Here is a 21,564-nt window from a genome sequence, read left to right as displayed (position 1 = left end):
GTAAATTACTAGGACCCCCTATTCATGACCTTACACCTTTTGAGGGGCGGAGTGTTGCAAGGCAAGCCCCGGTTGCTCAGGCTTACAACCATCCAAAGGACTATTGGGGCTCAAACGCTTTCAACCAGGGTCCAGCTGTAAAGACTCCTGGGGTTTGGCATAGGGCACCCCTGTTGTGCTCCTGAATAGGGTACCCCTATGTACAAATCAGCCTCCGGATCGCCCTGTAACTCTGCCATTGCTCTCGATGTGCCGGACGTCACATCCAGGGCTCCCCACCAAGGCAGGCAACTTTCTTCAATTACAACCTGCTGTTAACATGGCTTCGAGCAAGTCCAACAAAAAGAAGTCCATGCCCACCTTTGACAGGTATCCCCCGTCCTCAAAATATCCCTTGGTGTTGGCATATATCAGTCCATGTCTTATGAAGGCAAAACCCCTCTGATCCTTAAACATGTGCATGGGGCCATTTACCCTTCTGCGGGAATGTTCGATGGCATCCCCTGGCTTGGCCCCATGCCAGACCCTCCGTTGGGTGATTTCTGACCAACATAACTCACACTGTTACATGCATTTGCTAATCTTGCCCATTGTTGCTTTCATTGCTTGTATAAATGTGCTTCGCCCCATAGCCGTAAGGTCGTTGCCACTGAGGTGAATGACTAAAATGTTAGGAGGGGGTCCCCCCACCTAGTCTCTGCTGTAGCTTGTGAAGCAAGCTGTGCCATCGCATGCCCGGGAACCCCAAGCAAGACATCTGTGTGCAGTAGAACCCGTGCCTCCAGGTCCTCGTCTTGATGCCGGAAAAGCCGATCATCCACACCTTGAACCCCAACAAAAGAAATAAATGCAAATTTGTACATACCATTTAATTCTACAAACTTAGTACACCATTTTGACTCCTGAGCATACACGATTACAACTACAAAACCACAATGTATGTAAACAATAAACACTGCACGCCAAAGCTAATGACACTTCTACAACTATGATAACTTACATTGTTTGCCTACTTTCTCCTTTGTAATCCCTCACTTACAGCACTGGGAGTCCCACCACCCTGCCTTCTTGGTGTGGTTGGGAGGGAGGCCCACCTTAAAGGCTCAGGTGGGCGCTCCACTCTGGAAGGAATGGCCCAGCCCAGAGTTTCCTGACAACTCAAGGCACGACCTCATCACCTGCTCAGCTTGGAATTTGGTGAGGGGCATGAGGTCCACATGAGGTCCCTGTGTTGGGGCGGAGAACCAAGTAGCCGGAGACCAGCCTCACTGGGCAGTACCTCCTGTCACCCAGAGGATGTAGCACTGTGACTTTTCCCTGCCCCGCCTGGTCTGTTTTGGATCTTCTCACAGATATTTTTAGGGAGTCTCCAGGCAACTGAATGCCCTGTCTGCATATGACATCACTTGACCCACCCTTCTTTGACCTGGCTACCAACTCGCTGACTCTAAAGGCCTTGAAAAAAATCCAGGCTGAATGCAGCAGTGGGACGGCTGGACTCAGACCTAGAATATGGGGCCCTGTGCAGTTCATCTATCGTACCCAGTAGTGTGTGAAATGAATGGGCAACCAGGAGTCTGGTACCCATGTCTCCTTTCTCGCCCATCCCTGAAAGTGCCTCCCTTATGGGAAAAGCCCTGCCAGGGCCCTGTTGGCCCCTGAGTTTGGTGCAGTGACTCACTGCAGCTAAGTGCCCCATTATCCAGGAGTGACTCCTGCCCTGATCCTTGGCCCAAGGAACAAAATGTTGCACCCTGTGCTCCAGTGTTACTGTATCCCGCCCCATGCCCCTGACACCCGCAGAAAGTGGAGACGCACGACTTGTACTGCCTTCAGGACCCCGGTGCAAGGAACAGTTCACCCAGTTACATTAAACGCTGGTCCACTGTAGTCGGTGCAAGAGGTGTGCAGGAAAACGCGTCATCTCTGCTCTCTATCGCAGGTAAGCTTTCTAGAAACGGAGCCACTGAAAACGAGAGAGAGCGTCAGCTGCCACGTTCTTAACATCTGGAATATGCAAAACTCTACGTCGCTGTGCAGGCACGCCCTCACTAGTTCCCTCTGCCATGCAGAGCACCAGTGGACACTTTGCAGACTGGTCATTTATGGCCTGCACCACCGCCATGTTGTCTGACAAAAACAAAACCCTTTTTGATGCCAAGGCCTCTGGCCACAGATGGGGGGCTTCCATTATGGGAAATAGTTCCAAGAGTGTGACATTGGCTGTAATCCTCCTTTTGTGCCACGCATGAGGCCATTTCTGTGCACTCCACTCACTCCCCATTATTGCGCCAAAGCCTTCCCTGCCTGATGCGTTTGTAAACAGGCATAATTCTGGGCTGCCCGCCCAGGGGGCTCTCCATATCAGTGTGTCATTGAAGTTGGCCAAGAATTCCGCCCACATACTGAGGTACTTTTTCAACCGGCGGCAAAGTCTGACTGGGTGGTGTTTCTTTTTAATGTCAGCTGTGGCACTGGCCAGCCTTCTGGCAAAATCCCTGCCCGCTGGGATGACCCTTGCTGCTAAATTTAGTTTACCCAGGAAGCTCTGAATGGTGCCCAAGGATGCTTTATCCTTCGCCCACGTTGTCTCGATGATCTGCTCAGGGCCTGCACCTTGCCCACCGGAAGTCTGGACAGGCCCTCCATCGTGTCTAGCTCAATGCCCAGAAACGTCAAGACCTGCGTTGGTCCCTCTGCCTTCGCAGGTGCCAGGGAACCCTAGGTGTTCAGTCAATCCCTGGAAATGTTGCAGTGCCTCCAAGCCCCATTGCCCGCTCTCCTTAACATGTCCACTGCCACTCGAACATACAGTAAGTCACAGAACAAAGCCCGCCCTCCAACCAGTGGTTCACTGAATTACCCTCCGGTGTGACAAGTGGTGTATCAACCTGAAATTCCCGGGCTCTTTCTTGGGGACCACTCCCAGGGGAGTAGCCACAAAGTTGTCCAGTGGGGGATAGGGTAAAGGTCCTGCCACCTGCCCTAATGCCAGTTCCTTCACGACCCTCTGCTGTACTACTGAAGGGGGCTCTTTAGTAGACCCCAGGCTGGCCTACATAAGCCTCCTACAAAACCATTCCCAAGCAATAGGCTGTCTTTTGTGTTTGGGTATTTTCTGTGCAATGGGTGGAGGTTGCGCAAGAGTAACAGTGACGGGCCCTTTCCTGTGCTGGCGATGGCTCGGTACCTGTCTGGGATGACAGAAGAGCCTCGCCTGTGCTGGTGGCAGCTGTGCTCCATGCTGGGTTGCAAAGGGTAGTTGCAGAGGGCAGAGGCTTGTCTACCTGTCGATGCTTATTTGTCCTGCCTGTTGTCGTGTGGCGGGGGTGTCTCCCGCCTGCCATTGCAGGACGCTGCTGGGTGTGGGGCCCCACATTTGTTGCAACTGTGTGAGAATTTGCAGGCTTTGCCCCAGGAGCAGAGCATTGAATAGTCTGCAAGTGCCTGGGGGCGACCTTTTGAACCCCCACCTCTGACCGGCGCGCGCCTCGAAGGCATAGCTTGAAGTAGCGTCTCCCGGCTTGGCTCTGTGCCTTAAATGATGCCTGCCAGTTCTGTTTTTTGCTGAATGACTCGTTCTGGTGTGGGGTGAATTTGCTCTTGTGCTCCATCCAGAGCTGGACCTCTTTCTCATCCCAGCTTAGCTCGGGGCACATGGCCATCTTCTTTCTGAATTCCCTGTCATAGTTGTACCACCCAATGCCCCCGACTTTATGGCCTCATTATGGATGATGCGGGAATACTGGAAGAGGCCAGGCCCTGGTCCGGGTATTTTTCCACCAGGATGGAGACGCCTCCAGCCAGTTTTCCATGGTGTTGTCTGGCCATGCCTGGTTTCTCCCCTTCTTGTCCTTCTCCTTCCCTCCCATCCTTCTTGCATCCAACCCATGCAGCCCGTGCATAAGTAGTGTGAATATATCCACAAATTCTCGTCTCCAAATCCTCTCTTTAGCTGCTAATGGCACCTGCCATGCCAGCGAGCAGTGACTCGACACCAGAGAGGCAGATGTTATCAGATGCAGTTTCTCCACCACAGGGTTGGTACCTTTGATGCCTCATTCAAGTTGGAGGGGTCCTGCGCCTGTTTAATTGACAGGGTGGCCTGCCTCAATGCTCTGTGCATCAGGTCCTTGTGCCCCAGCCGGTTGGACGGAGAGGATCGCTACTCGGTGCTGGAAAGCGCAGCTCGCGGCGGGGTTGCCTGCAGCATGGATTGTCTGCCACTACCTCTCCGCCCGAGTGGTTGGTGTCGCAGGAGTTGGGAGGAGGGAAACCATGCACTGTGCCTGCCTCTCGCTAGCTGGATCACCCCACACATTTGCAAATGCTTGTGAGCCTTCCCCCCAGTGTTTGATCCCTTGTGATTGGGCTGAGACCCCTGGTTGGTGAAACGTGTATTAAAGTCTCCATAGAATCCACCATAGAGACCAGGAGGGACAAAGAGGGAGGCCAGTGAGCGGCGAGAGGTATAAGTACCTCGTCCGTCCCTCTGCACGCGGAAGTGATGCGACCTAAGCACCAAACTTTGGGGGAGGGGTTCTCCCAGGGTCCCCACAACTAGAGCACTGCAAAGTGGTGATTGTGGCACTAAGGTTGACGCCCTTTTAAGTAGGTATGCTGTGAGTGCCGAGGGCAGCCTCATTCTCTTCTGCTGGAACAACTTACGAAGGGAGGCTCCATTTCTGCGCAAGTCCACCTGTTCTGGTCAATGGCACGAATGCGCTTAATCATGCCAGCAGTCCCAAATGAACACCGGTCACTATGTCCTGTGAAGAGGGGCACCTGGTCACCAAGTATGCAAGTGACCTTTCTTGAATTCACCTACTTTTCCCCTCTTAGGAGAGTGAACAGCTTCAAGGCCTGTGTCTCCTTGGCCTTGAGTTCTGCTCTTTTGGCAGTAGTTGGATCCTCCAAAGTCTCTGTGTCTTGTTCCTTAGGTGCAGAATGTGTTGGATGACTGCTGCAGCTGGCCTACTCTCTTCACTTCTGCTCCTAAACGGCTGCAACATCCTCACAAGTGTTTCTCAATGTCAGGCTCTGAACAGAGTGGAAAAGAAAATGGCGCCTATGTGGAAGTCAGAGTTATATTTTCTATGGGAAATGGGCTTCTTTTTCGATGTGTGAAACTTTTCATCCAATCAGAATTGTCCTTTTTTTGTGTGCTGTTTCAGGATTTGTGGATCCCTTCTGAATCTAATAGAGACAATACTATCTCTGAGAGGCGGGAATTCCGGCCAAAGTCCTCTGGATTTACATATGAGTTCGGTGAACCCAGCACATTTATGAACATTCGGCTATAAAAACAATATATTGTCTGAAGGGAAGGGTTATGTAAGTTAAACTATAAAGGTCACAGATGTACAGTTACATTTCCAATGTTCTACATTTAAAGCCTCTATGGGTTTGGAGAAGCCAGACCTGGATCGGCAAATCCAGGACCCACTCCATCAACCAGGTGTAAAACCAGAGCTAAACGCGACTGATGGCCAGGCAACTCCTGCTCTGCACGGCCTTTAGCTAGGCCCAGCGGAGTTGGCCACAGGATCTGGCCTCCGAGAAGGCCTTGCATCCCATCCTGCATGCCACCCTGCACACGTGCCATGGGGGTGGCAAGTGGAGGCAACCCCACTGACTCTGAGGTCCTCCTGCCATGCTCCATCGAATCTGGTGCAGCATCTGACCCACTACAGGCGTCCAAACTTGGCTATGCCTCGGGCATGGACTACATAGCTTGGCCGTTGACCAGTTCTTGTTATTTTTTTTTATTTGCGGATCCTGTTTCGGTACCACAAATCCAGGGCAAGCTTCATGCCCGGCACCCTGAGCCCCAAGTCGGCTTCATGCCCTGGTACCCTGAATCTCAAGCCGGCTTCATGCCCGGGTACCCTGAATCCCAAGCCGGCTTCATGCCCCAGTACCCTGAATCTAAAGCTGGCTTCATGCCCCGGTACCCTGAATCCCAAGCCGGCTTCATGCCCCGGTACCCTGAATCCCAAGCCAAGCTGCATGCCCGGTACCCTGAATCCAAAGATGGCTTCATGCCCTGGTACCCTGAATCTAAAGCTGGCTTCATGCCCCGGTACCCTGAATCCCAAGCCGGCTTCATGCCCCGGTACCCTGAATCCCAAGCCGGCTTCATGCCCCAGTACCCTGAATCCCAAGCCAGCTTCATGCCCCGGTACCCTGAGCCCCAAGCCGGCTTCATGCCCCGGTACCCTGAATCTCAAGACGGCTTCATGCCCCCGTACCCTAAATCCCAAGCCGGCTTCATACCCCGGTACCCTGAATCCCAAGCCAGCTTCATGCCCCGTTACCCTGAGCACAAAGCAGGCTTCATGCCCCGGTACCCTGAATCCCAAGCTGGCTTCATGCCCCAGTACCCTGAATCCCAAGCCGGATTCATGCCCCAGTACCCTGAATACCAAGCCGGCTTCATGCCCCGTACCCTGAATCCCAAGCCGGCTTCATGCCCCGGTACCCTGAATCCAAAGCTGGCTTCATGCCCCGGTACCCTGAATCCCAAGCCGGCTTCATGCCCCGGTACCCTGAATCCCAAGCCGGCTTCATGCCCCCATACCCTTGAATCCCAAGCTGGCTTCATGCCCCAGTACCCTGAATTCCAAGCCGGCTTCATGCCCCGGTACCCTGAATCCCAAGCCAGCTTCATGCCCCCGTACCCTGAATCCCAAGCCGGCTTCATGCCCCAGTACCCTGAATCCCAAGCCAGCTTCATGCCCGGTACCCTGAGCCCCAAGCGGGCTTCCTGCCCCGGTACCCTGAATCCCAAGCCGGCTTCATGCCCCGGTACCCTGAATCCCAAGCCGGCTTCATGCCCCAGTACCCTGAATCCCAAGCCGGCTTCATGCCCGGTACCCTGAATCCCAAGCTGGCTTCATGCCCCGGTACACTGAATCCCAAGCCGGCTTCATGCCCCCGTATCCTTGAATCCCAAGCCGGCTTCATGCCCCCGTACCCTGAATCTCAAGCCGGCTTCATGCCCCGGTACCCTGAATCCCAAGCTGGCTTCATGCCCCAGTACCCTGAATCCCAAGACGGCTTCATGCCCCCGTACCCTGAATCTCAAGCCGGCTTCATGCCCCGGTACCCTGAATCCCAAGCTGGCTTCATGCCCCGGTACCCTGAATCCAAAGCCGGCTTCATGCCCCGGTACCCTGAATCTAAAGCCGGCTTCATGCCCCCGTACCCTTGAATCCCAAGCTGGCTTCATGCCCCAGTACCCTGAATCCCAAGCCGGCTTCATGCCCCCGTACCCTGAATCTCAAGCCGGCTTCATGCCCCGGTACCCTGAATCCCAAGCTGGCTTCATGCCCCGGTACCCTGAATCCAAAGCCGGCTTCATGCCCCGGTACCCTGAATCCCAAGCCGGCTTCATGCCCCGGTACCCTGAATCCAAAGCTGGCTTTATGCCCCGGTACTATGAATCCAAAGCTGGCTTCATGCCCCGGTACCTTGAATCCCAAGCCAGCTTCATGCCCGGGTACCCTGAATCCCAAGCTGGCTTCATGCCCCGGTACCCTGAATCCCAAGCCGGCTTCATGCCCCGGTACCCTGAATCCAAAGCTGGCTTCATGCCCCGGTACCCTGAATCCCGAGCCGGCTTCATGCCCCCGTACCCTGAATCCAAAGCCGGCTTCATGCCCCGGTACCCTGAATCCCAAGCCGGCTTCATGCACCCGTACCCTTGAATCCCAAGCTGGCTTCATGCCCCGGTACCCTGAATCCAAAGCCGGCTTCATGCCCCGGTACCCTGAATCCAAAGCTGGCTTTATGCCCCGGTACTATGAATCCAAAGCTGGCTTCATGCCCCGGTACCTTGAATCCCAAGCCAGCTTCATGCCCCGGTACCCTGAATCCCAAGCTGGCTTCATGCCCCGGTACCCTGAATCCCAAGCCGGCTTCATGCCCGGGTACCCTGAATCCAAAGCTGGCTTCATGCCCCGGTACCCTGAATCCCAAGCCGGCTTCCTGCCCCGGTACCCTGAATCCCAAGCCGGCTTCATGCCCCGGTACCCTGAATCCCAAGCTGGCTTCATGCCCCAGTACCCTGAATCCCCAGCCGGCTTCATGCCCCGGTACCCTGAATCCCAAGGCAAGATTTTCAGGCTTCTTTCGGGAGTTCGCAGTTCTGTCTTTCTTTTTTTTCCCCCCCGAACTTTTTCTTAAGAATTTCCAACAATCAGGCGTGGCCCTGAAGCGCAGCAGGAGTCAAACCATATTTCCGAGAAAGGCACTACAATACGGTGCATAGGAATCATGGATAGAGTGGTTTCAAAACTGTGTCTCTACAAGAATGTGTTGAGAAATGATTGCCAGAGTTCTATTGAAAGAGGGAGTCGCCCCGGCAAGCTTCCAAGCCACAGATAAAGCTCCGCTGTGGAAGAACAGAGGCCAGAAGTAAAGAGAGGGTGGATAAGAGAAGAAGAAAAGGGAAAAGAGAGGAGGCAAAGAGGGGGAGGGGTGGGGAGCATAGGCTCGGACATTGGGAATTCGGTGTGATTATACCTGGGTAACCGTCTCGGAAGGCATCTCAAGCCGACGAAAGGGGGCAGGGCAGGGGATACGCCATTGTGTGGATGTCACTCAGCTATGGGTCAGGTGGAGTTAGATTTCTGCTTGCAGATCTAAATCCAGATCTGCAATTCCTGGATAATTGATGCACAAGTCACAGAAGCTTGTCCTGAGTTCGCTGGCATGAAGATTGTAGGCCGACCGACACATCCCCGCAGGGGACACAAGTAAGAGGGCGGCCCCCATAGTGCCACAAGATGGCATACGGGGCAGCCCAGCGCTACGAGATTCCGGAGGGTCCCGCGCATCACTTCCAGCCTGGTGTGGGCGGGGGAGAGTATATATTCCTCCCCCGCCCACCTAGCGGCCTCTTTGTCCGCCGTCCCCTCACCCTGACGCTGTTTCCCTCCCTACCGCATACCCGGCGTTTTTCAGGGTGGGGGGGGGAGGAAATATCTTCTAATGTTTTCTCATTTATGTTGCATGCGGAGTTACAGGGAGATCCAGAGGCGGAAAGGTACCCGGGAGTATCCTCTTCAGGAGCACAAAGGATGCTGAGGCCTAATATCCCCAGGAAGTCTGTGCGGTGGACTTTGGTGGTGGGACGGCGCCCCGTTATCCTACGGGCGGTTGGAAACCTTTACAACCGGGGGTCGCTTGAACGCTCCGCCCCTCGTAGGGGGGGGGGGGCGTGAGGAAGAGGGTGGACCAATAGTTCACCGGAAATGGGAGGGGCTATCTCCTCACCACAACCGCTAAGCAACGATTGGCTAAGGCCACGTTGCAAATTGGCCCATCAGGTGGTAGGCCGCGAGGGGCGGCTTGCCTTTGGATCTTCTGTAAGATAACCCACCTTGTTGGCATGTGTGTATGCTAATAAACCTGCAGCTACTTTTCTCCAACCAAAAGTTGTCTTGTCTACTTATTTCTGCGACATGCATGTTGCTGTGAACGGGCTGGTGAGTGGGCCGATATTGGCACTATGTGCTATGCACAGATTTTTGGTGGGATTCGCAGCATCCTTCCATCTAAAGCAGTACCTGCGTCGGGTCTGCACACACCGGTCACAGCATTTGGTGTCAGGGATTGGTGAATCCTGAAAAGCTTCAGCGGTACCCATGACAGTTCTTAATGTTTCTTCTATTTTTTTTTAATAGAAGTTTTATATAGCGCGAACTAGATCCAAATCGGGTATCAGAGCGCTTTACATAGCACCAGTTTCAATACAGAAGGGCGCCTTCGTTTTTGTTAGGCACGGGGAGATAAAGTGATTTGCCCAGAATCACAGGATGTTGAGTGTCGTTGCCGAGACTCGAACACGCTTCGCCAGCTTCGAGGTCGTCCATCCTATCCCTAAGGCTACATCCTCCCCCCATCTTTGCACCAAGGAGGGTCCTTTAAGGGTCCCTCTATGTTGACCTGGGGGAAGGATGAGCTCATTGTGTACCCATACATGTCCTTTTAATTCTTTTTCAGGATGCGGGGACCACGCTATGCATCCTGAAATGGTGGCTACAAGAGGATTTTTGTTTGTTGCCAGCCAATCAGATCACTTGGATCCACCATTTTTTTATTTCTTTAGTTATTTTAGAAACAAGATAACATTACAATTCACTTACTTTTCCTGTCTTCCCTCTGCCCTACCCCCATAAACAAGGGGAGAGATGCGAGGTGCACCATATGCAAATAAATATAAGCCCATACATTACATTTGGATTGCTTGGGCAGCGGAGTTACTATTATCGCATCATATTACAAGCGCTATATAAACTTCAAAATGAAATCAAATCAAAGAGACATCTAGAAAGATTTCATCATCCGTTCCTTCTGCATCTTATATCAGTTTAGGGCTTCCTGTTTCCTCTTGTAACCAGACTAGGACTAAGTCCCACTCCACCCGTCCCCCCTGTTCCACTCGATTGTAAACCGACCTATGGCGTACCCCACATTCAGCCTGTACCCACTTTGCACATTCCCATGACCATTGCTTTTGTGAGGGCAGTCGTTTGGCCTCACATTTCCACAGTGAGGCCTACTTCCAATACCTTCTCTGTATATTTAATGTGTTTATCATGTGTGACTAGTCCCAGCCAGCGCATCTGTATGGTTGGTTGTAGTTGTGCTTCGGTTAAGTTTCCTAGAGTCTGAATTACCTGGATTTATTTTATCAGGCCCTGAGGAAGTCATCAATTGAGTTCCCGTAGGACGAAACACGTGTTGGCCACAAGTTTGTGTTGTGTTTTCGATGGATACATATGAAGCTCTGAAATAAAGAAAGAACAACGACTACATGGCGTGGACTACAAGTTTTGAATTCAATTTGGTGCTCAGCACTGTTATGTTAATTATGCTTTGGGGATTTTCCGTCCTCAGATTTGGAAAGGTTTAAGTGGCCGCTTCTGGTGCTCGGAGCACTGCTACGAATATATCATATAAGATACTATCAGCCTGATTCATCAACGGGCCGTTTTGCGAGGCCCTAATAGCGAATCATAGCGATTCGCTATTAAGGACTCGCAAAACGGTAATCATGTAGGAATCGCATAATAAAATGCGATTCCTACTGATTCCTTATTTGCGATTAGCAAATTGCTAATCGCAAATAAGGAATAACTTGCGATTCATTCCTATGGGCCAAAAGGCCCATAGGAATGAATGGGGAGTATTCCTTATTTGCGATTAGAAATTAGCTAATCGCAAATAAGATTGTGATTTGAAGGGTGCCAGGGGTGTCCACAGGACACCCTGTAGCACCCCTCAAATGTAATTTCACACAGGTGTTGCACACACACATGTCCAAAGGACATGTGTGTGTGTAACATGCAACTCAGAAAAATGCATTTAAATGCATTTTTCTGAGTTTTCGCAATTTACCCGAGGTCTGACCTCACAGTAAATTGCGGCAAGAAATTGCGAATTCGCAAATTTAAATTGGATGTTGAATTGCATTTAAGGAATCTCTAATAGAGATTCCTTAAATGTAATTCCTTGCATATTTGCGACATCGCAATTAGCGATTTTTGCATTTGGGATGCTGAATCCCAAATGCAAAAATCGCTCTCGCAAAGGGCCGGATTCTCAGAATCCGGCCTCTTGCGAGCGCAATTTAGGTTCATGAATCGGGCGGTATAACACATGTTTGAGCAGCTTTTACCCTGCCACTTTCTCTGATCTTTTTACCATATTTACAAAGTGGCGGTAATCCTTGCAAAGTGGCGTAATACCGCTTTATAAATATGGTGCAGGGCAGTGCGCCGTCGCAACGGCGGAATCAGTGACGTTATGGTGGTGCAATCCCCTTGCAAATATGCCCCTTTGCCTCCATAGGGTCCCGTTAAAGACTTTGGGCCTCATTTATGAAAAGTGACGCATCGCTGCGTGAAAACATCGATGCGTCACTTTTCACTGCGCCCTCCTAGCGACACCAATGATGAGTCATATTTAATGGATGACGCATCATGTCGCAAGGAGTTACAGATACGTCAGTATTTCTGATTTATCTGTACGCGCAGAAGTGATGCACTGCTGGGTGTGTGTCACAAAAGTGACGCAACTCCAGCAATGTGAAAGGCCCATGTGAAAGGGCCTGCGTCAGTCTTATGCCTGCTGTGAGGCAGGCGTAAGAAATTGACGCATTTGCATCCTAAAAGTGGCGCCGTGAAATCTTATAGATTTCACTGCGTCACTTCTATGACCTTTTCTTGCGTCAGAATGCCCCCCCTTCATACATTATACCTGGTGCAGGTATAATGTAGCGGAGTGACGCACCAGCGGCGTAAAAGTGACGCACGGCCTCATAAATGAGGCCCTTTGTAATCATGTACGTCAGAGTAATGGTTAGCACCCCATGAGCCCCCTGACCTCCTCCCATCTTCCTCACACTTTCTACCCTCACACCGCTACGACCCTCCCCCCTCCACACACACACACACAACAAACACCACAGGGCAGATTTATGATGCCTTTGCGCCGCAATTGCGTCACTTTATTTGACGCAATGGCGGCGCAAACAATGCGCCCTATTTACAACGTGACGCATCTAGGAGATGCATCACGTTGTAAAGCCCTGCGCCATAAGCAGGCGTTCCTGCGCAGGGGGGGGGGCATTCCTGCGCAGGAAGGCCTCCTGAAAGTGGCTGAGGGAAATCTATGAGATTTCACTCAGTCACTTTCAGGCCAATGCTGCGTCAAAACCCTGCGCCTGCTTGAAGCAGGCGTAGGTCTTGACGCAGCATTGTGCACATGGTGTACCCCCGAGCCTTGCTGGAGCTGCGTCGCGCTTGCAACGCAACTCCAGCAATGCGCCACATTTCCGGCACAGATGCGTCGCGCATCTGTGCCATTTTTGCACCATGGTGCGCCGCATTGTAAATGCGGCGCACCATGGGTGGCGGAGCTGTGGCGCACTGTGGCGCACATTAACTGACGCATCCCTGGGGATGCGCCAGTTAACATAAATCTGTCCCCACATTTTCTTTGACGCTGCCTCAGTCAATCGGATTTAGGGCTGGCCCTGGCCATAAAACACGCAAAAGTTCGGATGTTTTTTGCTACTACATATGTATATATATTTTTTTAACTGTACATTTTTAAATGTACCTTTTAAAAAAAAAGAAAATGCGAATATGTTATTTCCAGAGCCTTGTGTAACCCAGGCAGAAGGAATTCTCAATGACCGTAAAGAGTGTGGGGGAATCTATGTCTTCGGGGATGGAGGGGGCTGTAGGATGGATAGGGTTGGGGCGCTCTTTACACCGGGTCTTTGCTGAGCCCTACAGCAGCATCTTTCTGAGAGGACGGGTCACCGCCAGTCTGCGCCACCACGCACGTCTTCTCCACCCACCCTCAGTGCTGCTTCTGAGGTGGCGACGAGCCTCTCTCTGCTTGGGGTCCCCCCTCCTCCGCCCTCAGTCCCCGCTCCGTGTGTCCTCGTCTGTCTTTCCTCTGAAGCTCCCTCGCTGTACCTCCTCTATGATCAGGTGTCAGCGCGGGGGTCCCTGGTCCATTGTCGTGGCCCCGAGCCCTGCAGGTGACACATCAGGGCCGGACGGATCAATAACTGATGCCATCCGGGGGTTAAAGGAGGCGCCAAGGCCGCGCACAGCCCCGGAATGCGCTGCCTGAATGTCAAGGCGCTCTCATGGACACCGCGCCTCGAGGCGCGGGCGGGGCCGCTGTGTATCTTGGCGCTCCTTCTCCCGCAGCTATTTTAAGCCTTGACACAAAGAACGCGTGTTTACAAAAGTCCATTTGTTCATTCAGCCTTTTAAGTTTGCAAAGGTTCACAGCGGTTAGTCAGGGTGGCTTAGCCCAGTTAGGGCCCGCCATCAGCTGCGGGTGGGGGCGCTTCTGCGGGGGAGCTCCGCCTTTATTTTGAGTAAATACTGGGGGGCTGTTACACTTTCACCCGCTAAAAACAAACCCCGGCCCGCGGATCCCCACACCAGCCCGTGGCAGTGGTACCTGCGAGGCGGACATTTTGGACTGGACGGTCCTGCAGGGACGGTCTGGGAGAATGGCGCCGCCGAGGATGCTTCAAGTGCCACTGTGCCAGCCAGGCATTGCACGACCAACAAACCCCTTGGATTCACACTGAGCAACACCCAACTCACTACACACTTCACACAGAACCTAGAATGAATGTACGAACAGGGGCCATAGGTATCAAGCCTTTTTCCCATTTGCAAACCGGCTGATTCTCAGAATCTGCCCGTTTGCGAATGGGAAAAAGCCTATTGGTATGCATCGTCCCAAAAGGCCATCGCAAAAAAGAGAATCGCAACATTTGTGATTCTCTATTTTGCGATTGCAATTAAGGAATTGCAAATTGCGATTTCTTAAATGCAATTCTGGAAGCACCAGAAATTTGCTATTTGGCCTTTATGAATTGCAAATTACCACCAACTTCAAGTTGGTGGTAATTTGCAATTTTCTTTAAAAAAGCACTTTTTTGATTTTTTAGTGGAGAAGTGCGGCTCAATGGTTAGAGCGGCAGACCCTGATGCAGAGGTCTAGCCTGGGACCAGGGTTCAATTCCCCGCCTCGGCGGGTCTTGGGCTCAAAATTCCACGGACCTGATAATTCTCGCCTCGGTGCCTACTCCAATCATGGAGTCCCACTCTGCAACTCTGGGCAATAGCTTGCTTAATCTCCACCACGGCCCCCACAACGCTAAGGATGCCTGGCCTCCACCTTGGGGGTGCCCAGGAGTGGACTCCTCACAGGGAAAGTCAGGATGGGTTCCACAGCGGTATTCGTACAAGCGCCTTGAGACTCTTGCGGGTGAGTAGTGCGCTATACAAGTATCAATTTACATTTACATTTTTTAAAAGTGCCATATGTCACACATACATGGCCTTAGGGCAGAGGTCTTCAAACTGGGGGGCGGGCGCAAGGCTCTGGCCAAAAGAAACATTATGCTTTGATTTCAGCCTAAAAGAATGAGCTGCAGTAAGCACGTCTGTAATGGGCCATCATTCACATCCTTTGTCATTTAAATCCTGGCTGGGAGAAGGTGTCAAAAGGGAAAAGACTTCAAATTTTCTCCAAGGCCCACACTGCCATTTTGAAAAACCATACTGGATACTTTGCACATTAATAAGCCCTGCCTCACCGTAATAGTATGTTTGGAAATCATGAATTTGTTTGCAATTCTAAAACAGTGACATAACTTAGCTGCAATGTTTAAATAAGTCTGGACCTATTTAAACATTGGCAGTTAAATAGAATAACTGTGAAATATTTTGAGGGGGGGCCCGGCGAATTGTTTTTCTACACTGGGGGGGGGCGCGGAATTAAAAAGTTTGAAGACCACTGCCTTAGGGCATGTATGTGCGCAAAATGTGCACACATGCATATTTTCAGGGGTGCAACATGGTGTCCTTTTGACACCCTTGCAACCTTGAAATTGCATTCTCAATTTGCAATTCTCTAATTGGTAATCGCAAATTGAGAATGTCTTCCCATTCATTCCTATGGGCCCCCTAGTCCATAGGAATGAATGGCAAGGTATTCCTTAATTGTGAATCTCAATTTGCGATTGGCAAATGAGGAATATGTAGGATTTGCAACATTTTTAGCAAATCCTACATGCATTGCATTGTACGATTGTCTAATTGAGATTCGCTAAAAAAGTGAGAATCGCAAAACTCTTTTTTGATACATATGGCCCCAAGTCTTGTAAAGATGCAGAATTCTGTTGCTACTGGCTTAGGAGTGAGCGGTGACGCTGAATGACATCGAAGGAGCGTGGGTGAACATATCAAAAGCCATTGTAGGTGCTCACTGTCGTTATGTATCTTTGGTGATTTAACAGCACAAGATTGATTAACCCCTTCACTGCGGGGCAGATTCTCCTGCTGTGCTGGGGGGCGGGGGCGCGCACAGCGCCCCGGTGCTCATGACAAGCTTAGCTTGCGGTCCTCAACGTCAAGCTGGCGACCGCGAGCGAGCAAAATGACATCCCGGTGAGACGTTTTCCTTGTTCGCGATCAGCAACATCAAGTTGCCGATCGCGAAAATAATCCTCTGACAAGATTCTCAACGTGGGGAGGTCAGGTTTCTCAGTGCGAGTGGTCACGTATGCTTGCGACCGCTCACGATGAGAAACTACCAGTCGCCTTGAGAAAGCTGTCGCTCAAGTAGAAATCAGCCAGGCTAGCTGGAATCCAGTGGCAAAGTGAGCATGGGACCCACGTCTGTGCATCCCTCCCATGAGGAACAGAGTCAAGACTGATTTTCATAAGGCTGGGTCTGATCTAGGGTCAGGAACTGAGATAAAGAACGATGATTGATTCAACTCAGATCTGTGACTGGTTGTGAGTGTCTGAAAAGTTTCAGCGCTCCGCCCATCATCTCCTTGCGTTTGCTAAGTTGGCAGGGATATGCCCAGATGTGGGTCCCTTGCTCACTTTGCCACTGGATTCAAGCTAGCCTATCAGATGAGTGATGTTACTCCGAAACCGGTCCCAGGATGCTTGTTTCCAGTCCAGGGAAGACTTTGCTTGGCAGTTCGGGCTGGACTGTTCCCATGAGGCACAGGGTCAAGACTGATTTGCATATAGCTGAGTCCGAAACGGGGTTGCGCTAAAGAATGACAATAGATTCAACCCAGATCTGTGACTGGATGTGAGTGTTTGAAAAGTTTTAGTGCTCCATCCATCATCTCCTTGTGTTTGCTTTGTTCACCCTAAGTTGGCAGGGTTTGCCCAGACATGGGTCCCTTGCTCATTTTGCCACTAGATTCAAGCTAGCGTCGCTGATGAGGGGTGTTTCACCGAAACTGGTCCCAGGACACATGTTTCAGGGCCAGAGAAGACATGGCCTGGCAGTTCGGGTTGGACTGTTCCCATGAGCCACAGGGTCAAGACTGATTTGCATATAGCAGGGTCTGAACTGGGGTGGCGAATAAGCTAAAGAATGATGATGGATTCGACCCAGATCTGTGACTAGAGGTGAGTGTCTGAAAAGTTTCAGCACTCCGCCCATCATCTCCTTGTGTTTCGTTCCTAAACAAAGCAATCATGACAAACAGCTCGCTCTCCTTGCAGAAAGCCTCACCATCTCTGGTGATTCTTGGCAGAGCAGTAACCAAGACACCATCAGACTGCAGACTGAGAAGTGTAAAAAATAAATATAAACAAGAGAGCAGGCCTTTTCCACAGATACACCTACGATCTAGAACAGTATCCCCGTATCCATCGGGAAGGACCCCGCACTGTTCCAAATTAGGAACAAATTTAAGACTCACTTCTTTAAAGAACGCAATATAACACTGCATTAACAGTCCACAAACCAGCCTCCTCTCCTATCCCTTGTTGACTTTATGCTTGCCTTTGAACCATGTACAGCGCTCCCCTGCCTTTTGGATAGGCTGGCGCTACAGTAATACCACATACAGACATACATGCTAAGATATCAAAGATTAAGGTCAGGAGTATATATCAGTTATTACCTGGCCCCAGCGAAGTTTTAAATACATTGCAAGCACTTTTTACTTGTAACAAAAGCCCAATCCTGCACATCAGATTGGATATATAGTTTATTTCAAGAGATTCCTCCGAATTGTAATTGAGTCTCCAAACTTTAAAGAACAATCAAAACTGGTCTTAATAGATAACTTATTAACCCGGCAGCTATAGGGTCACTGCCAAGTATAATTACACTTACCTGCTCAAAAATACTGGTTCTGCCAACTGATAGAGTAAACTCCTTTAATAATTAAACAAGAGAGGAGATAGTCTGTGATCCGCTTGTGAGTAAAGCGGCTGTAGACCGGATTCAAATCGAAGAGCCGGAACAGCAATGCGAAGGTAGTAGAGAAATTGGTTAACCGACAGCTGGTGAGCTTTGTGGAGGAAAATAAGCTCCTCCACTCGTCTCAGTCGGGATTCAGAGCCAAACACTCGACTGAGACCGCTCTCCTCCTATCGACAGAACTGCTGCGGTGTAGGGCGGATGAGGGTCACACGGCCGCACTGATCCTATTGGACTTAAGTGCGGCGCTTGACACCGTATCGCACTCCGTATTACTGGACCGTCTGAGTATGAAGGGAATAACCGGGCCTGCCCATGAGTGGTTGGCTTCCTTCCTTAAGAACAGGAGATTTCAAGTGCATTGTCCACCATGTAAATCCAGTATAAGATGTCTTAAACAAGGGGTTCCACAGGGCTCAATTTTGAGCCCCACGTTATTTAATTTGTACATGGAACCCCTTGCCAAACTGGTGGAGTCATATGGTGTTGCCATAGTCTCCTATGCAGACGATACACAACTGGTGATCAACTTGTCCCGTGATCCAGTTGTGGATGCTGAGAATTTCTCGGCCTGCTTGGTGGCACTTGATAGGTGGATGAAGCATAACTATCTCCGCCTCAATGGTAATAAGACGGAAGTTCTTATCGTTGGTCCCTGTCCCTCCATCTGGACATCTGCCTGGTGGCCCATAGAACTGGGATCTGTCCCTGCCCCGGTGGACACAGCCAGAAACCTTGGCATTCTTCTTGATTCCAATCTAGCCTACACTAATCATGTTGGTAATGTGGCCGGTAAATGCTATGGCATCTTGAAGGTCCTGAGGAAAATCCTGGACCTACTGCCCCCCAGCACCAGGAAAACAATGGTACATGCCTTGGTCACCTCCCATTTAGACTATGGGAACTCCCTCCTATGTGGACTCAGCAAAAAAGGCCTAGCACAGCTGCAACGCGTCCAGAACGCAGCTGCCAGGCTTATCCTGAACCTCCCTAGGAGGGCATCTGGGAAACATGCATTGCGTTCCCTGCATTGGCTCCCAATAAAGGAACAAATTAAATTTACAACTATGTGCATTACCCATCGTATAGCTCATAAAAAAGCACCTCCATATCTTCAGGACCTGCTTCCAGTCTATCGCCCCTCACGTCCTCTGAGGTCGATGGGCAGCATGCTATTAGTGGCGCCTCGGATACATAGAGCAAGGATGGGAGGACGGTCCTTTAGACACCTTGCCAGTAAAGACTGCAATGACCTACCCATCGAACTGAGGATGGAACCATCTGAAACAAGGTTCAGACAGAGGCTGAAAACCCATCTCTTCCCCAAAACATAATCAGTACTGCTTCCCCCTACTCTTGAGTTCACCCTCTGTGAGCTAAGCTGAAGAGATGTTTAGTGGGATTGTCAGCGCGGGGACGCACTGTTCCTTGTGCAACCAGGCGCTTAACAAATGCCATAAAATAAAATAAAATAAGCAATGAAGGGTGTTTGAGACAATGGACATTTCGAGCAATGAATAAGAGCAGAAACAATGCTGGAGAAGAGCAGAGAGCCAGGGACACTGATGTTGCCTCATAGGCTTGCTTCAGGGCCGTAACAATAAGCCCTCCATAAACTAAATGTAATACACCCACCACGGCAGTGTAAACTTCATGCAGCATGATCTGTGTATGCAACGTCCAAGATAATGAACCCAGGAATATTAAATTCTCACTCCCCAAAAAATCAACAAAAGAGCTTCTTGGTATTAACAACAATCATTGACAAAGCCAATAGGTCTCGGCAATGCCAGAGGAATTGGCCTGGGCGTTGTCAATGTGAAAGTCTTTGAGCCACGTTGTCTAGCCGCTCATCTGCTGCTCAGCGTGGCTGAAAGTTACAGAAAGCCCAGAATCACAGGATGTTGAGCCGATGCCGAGTTTCTTTGCCCCCTTGTTGAGTTTATTGTCCTCTTCATAACAAAAAAAAGCGCTATGTCTTGGCCTGCGCTGGCCGCATCATAATCACATTTTTCAGTGACTTTCATCCATGCTGAACAGCAGATGGGCTGCTAGACAACATGGCTAAAAGACGTTCCCATTGACAAGGCCAATAGCTCGGGCACTGCCAAGATCTATTGGCTGTGACAATGCTTGCTCTGTGTGGAGAGGGTCTTGCTGAACAAATGTGCAAGTGATAGCGAGAAACAGTTGAGGAGCTTTGAAGTGAAGCAAGGATGTGGCTTAATGTCCAGAGCTGCGAACAGTGGAACTGGGGAACCAAGTTGGAATCGCAGGGTCGGCTGAACAGTTTATGATTCTGGGCAAATCACGTATGTTTCCCCCTGTGTACAACAAATTAATAGGTCACTGTGTAATGTAACTGGTGAGCACTGACTGCATTCCATTACCATCGGCTGGTGTTAGCACTATGGCAAGACAGAGTATGGAACAAGTACTCCAATACCGTTGTATCATGCAAATAAAAGGAGTAGCAACGAGGGAGTTAGTGGGGGGACGGGTCAAGCAGGGAAGCAGGAGGGGATGAGGAGATGGGCAAACAACAACGGGAAGAAAACCTTAATTGAAGCAGGATCAGCGACTAAAATGAATGTGTCATTGTGTAATGTAACTGGTGAGCCATTAAAGCACTCCACTACCATTGGCTCGTGTTCGCGCTTTAACAAGACAGACGACGGAGAAAGCGCTCCAATACCATCAGATCGTGCAAAAAAATGAAACAAGCGCTATGTTTTAACAGCTATTTAAGACATACCTTTGTTTAAGTATTTGCACATGCATTTTAGCGGTATGTGTACAAAGGAGACGGCCTGAAAACACATGCACTCCTATGGAGTGCTTGAAAACAAAGTAAAAAATAGCTCCGTAAACCAGGAGCAGTGTAAGGAGACATGTACTTGATCCATTCACTATGGGAGGGCCAAACACAAGAAGAGGGCATGACGCCCACATACCACGATGAACGGCATCAAAGAAAAGGATGGAAGGAGGTGGGCGGCCTGTAAACCCACAGACAGAACACAACATGTCTCTTCGAGAAAGCACATGCACTGTCTAGCCAAGACCTAAAAATGAAGGTTTATGTCTTGTGCACATTAATAATCAACCAATTCTTCGCACTATATCAATCTAAATGACCACTGTGACGTTGGAGCCCACCCATGAGCTGTCCCGTATGTTTAAGCCGTCAATGCACAAAGATAAAAAGAAAAATCAATCCTCTGCTTATCGAGGACGAGAGCGAGTCAACACTAAAGCAAAAGGGAAATCAAACAAAAAACAAAGAAAAATGCAGGGACGCCAACTTGCACCCCACTATAAGCCATAAGCCGTTGGGATACACAAAATAAGTCTTTGTGGGTCTTCCCATCGACATCGAGTCCAGCTGGAACTAACCTAGATGCTGATCCCGAGGCCACCCCTGGCGACATCTTCATCATGCGCAGCTTGCCCCAGAAATGCTCGCGGTGAACAGCGTCAAACGCAGCACAGAAGTCAACATAACAGGCAAAAAGATGGCAGCCAACTACCCGTTAGGTACTAATGAGTGAAAGCAAGGTGGAAGATGCTCAGTTCATCACACAACCAGTGTATTTTCTTGGGATGATCTTTTTCACGAAGCCAATTTTAAATACACCCAATTCTAAATACACCTAATTCTAAATAAACTCAATTCTAAATACACCCAATTCTAAATACACCTAATTCTAAATACACCTAATTCTAAATAAACTCAATTCTAAATACACCCAATTCTAAATACACCCAATTCTAAAT

The sequence above is a fragment of the Lissotriton vulgaris genome, chromosome 10 (assembly GCF_964263255.1).
Source record: "Lissotriton vulgaris chromosome 10, aLisVul1.2, whole genome shotgun sequence".
Classification (NCBI taxonomy): domain Eukaryota; kingdom Metazoa; phylum Chordata; class Amphibia; order Caudata; family Salamandridae; genus Lissotriton; species Lissotriton vulgaris.
This window is presented reverse-complemented; position numbering follows the sequence as displayed.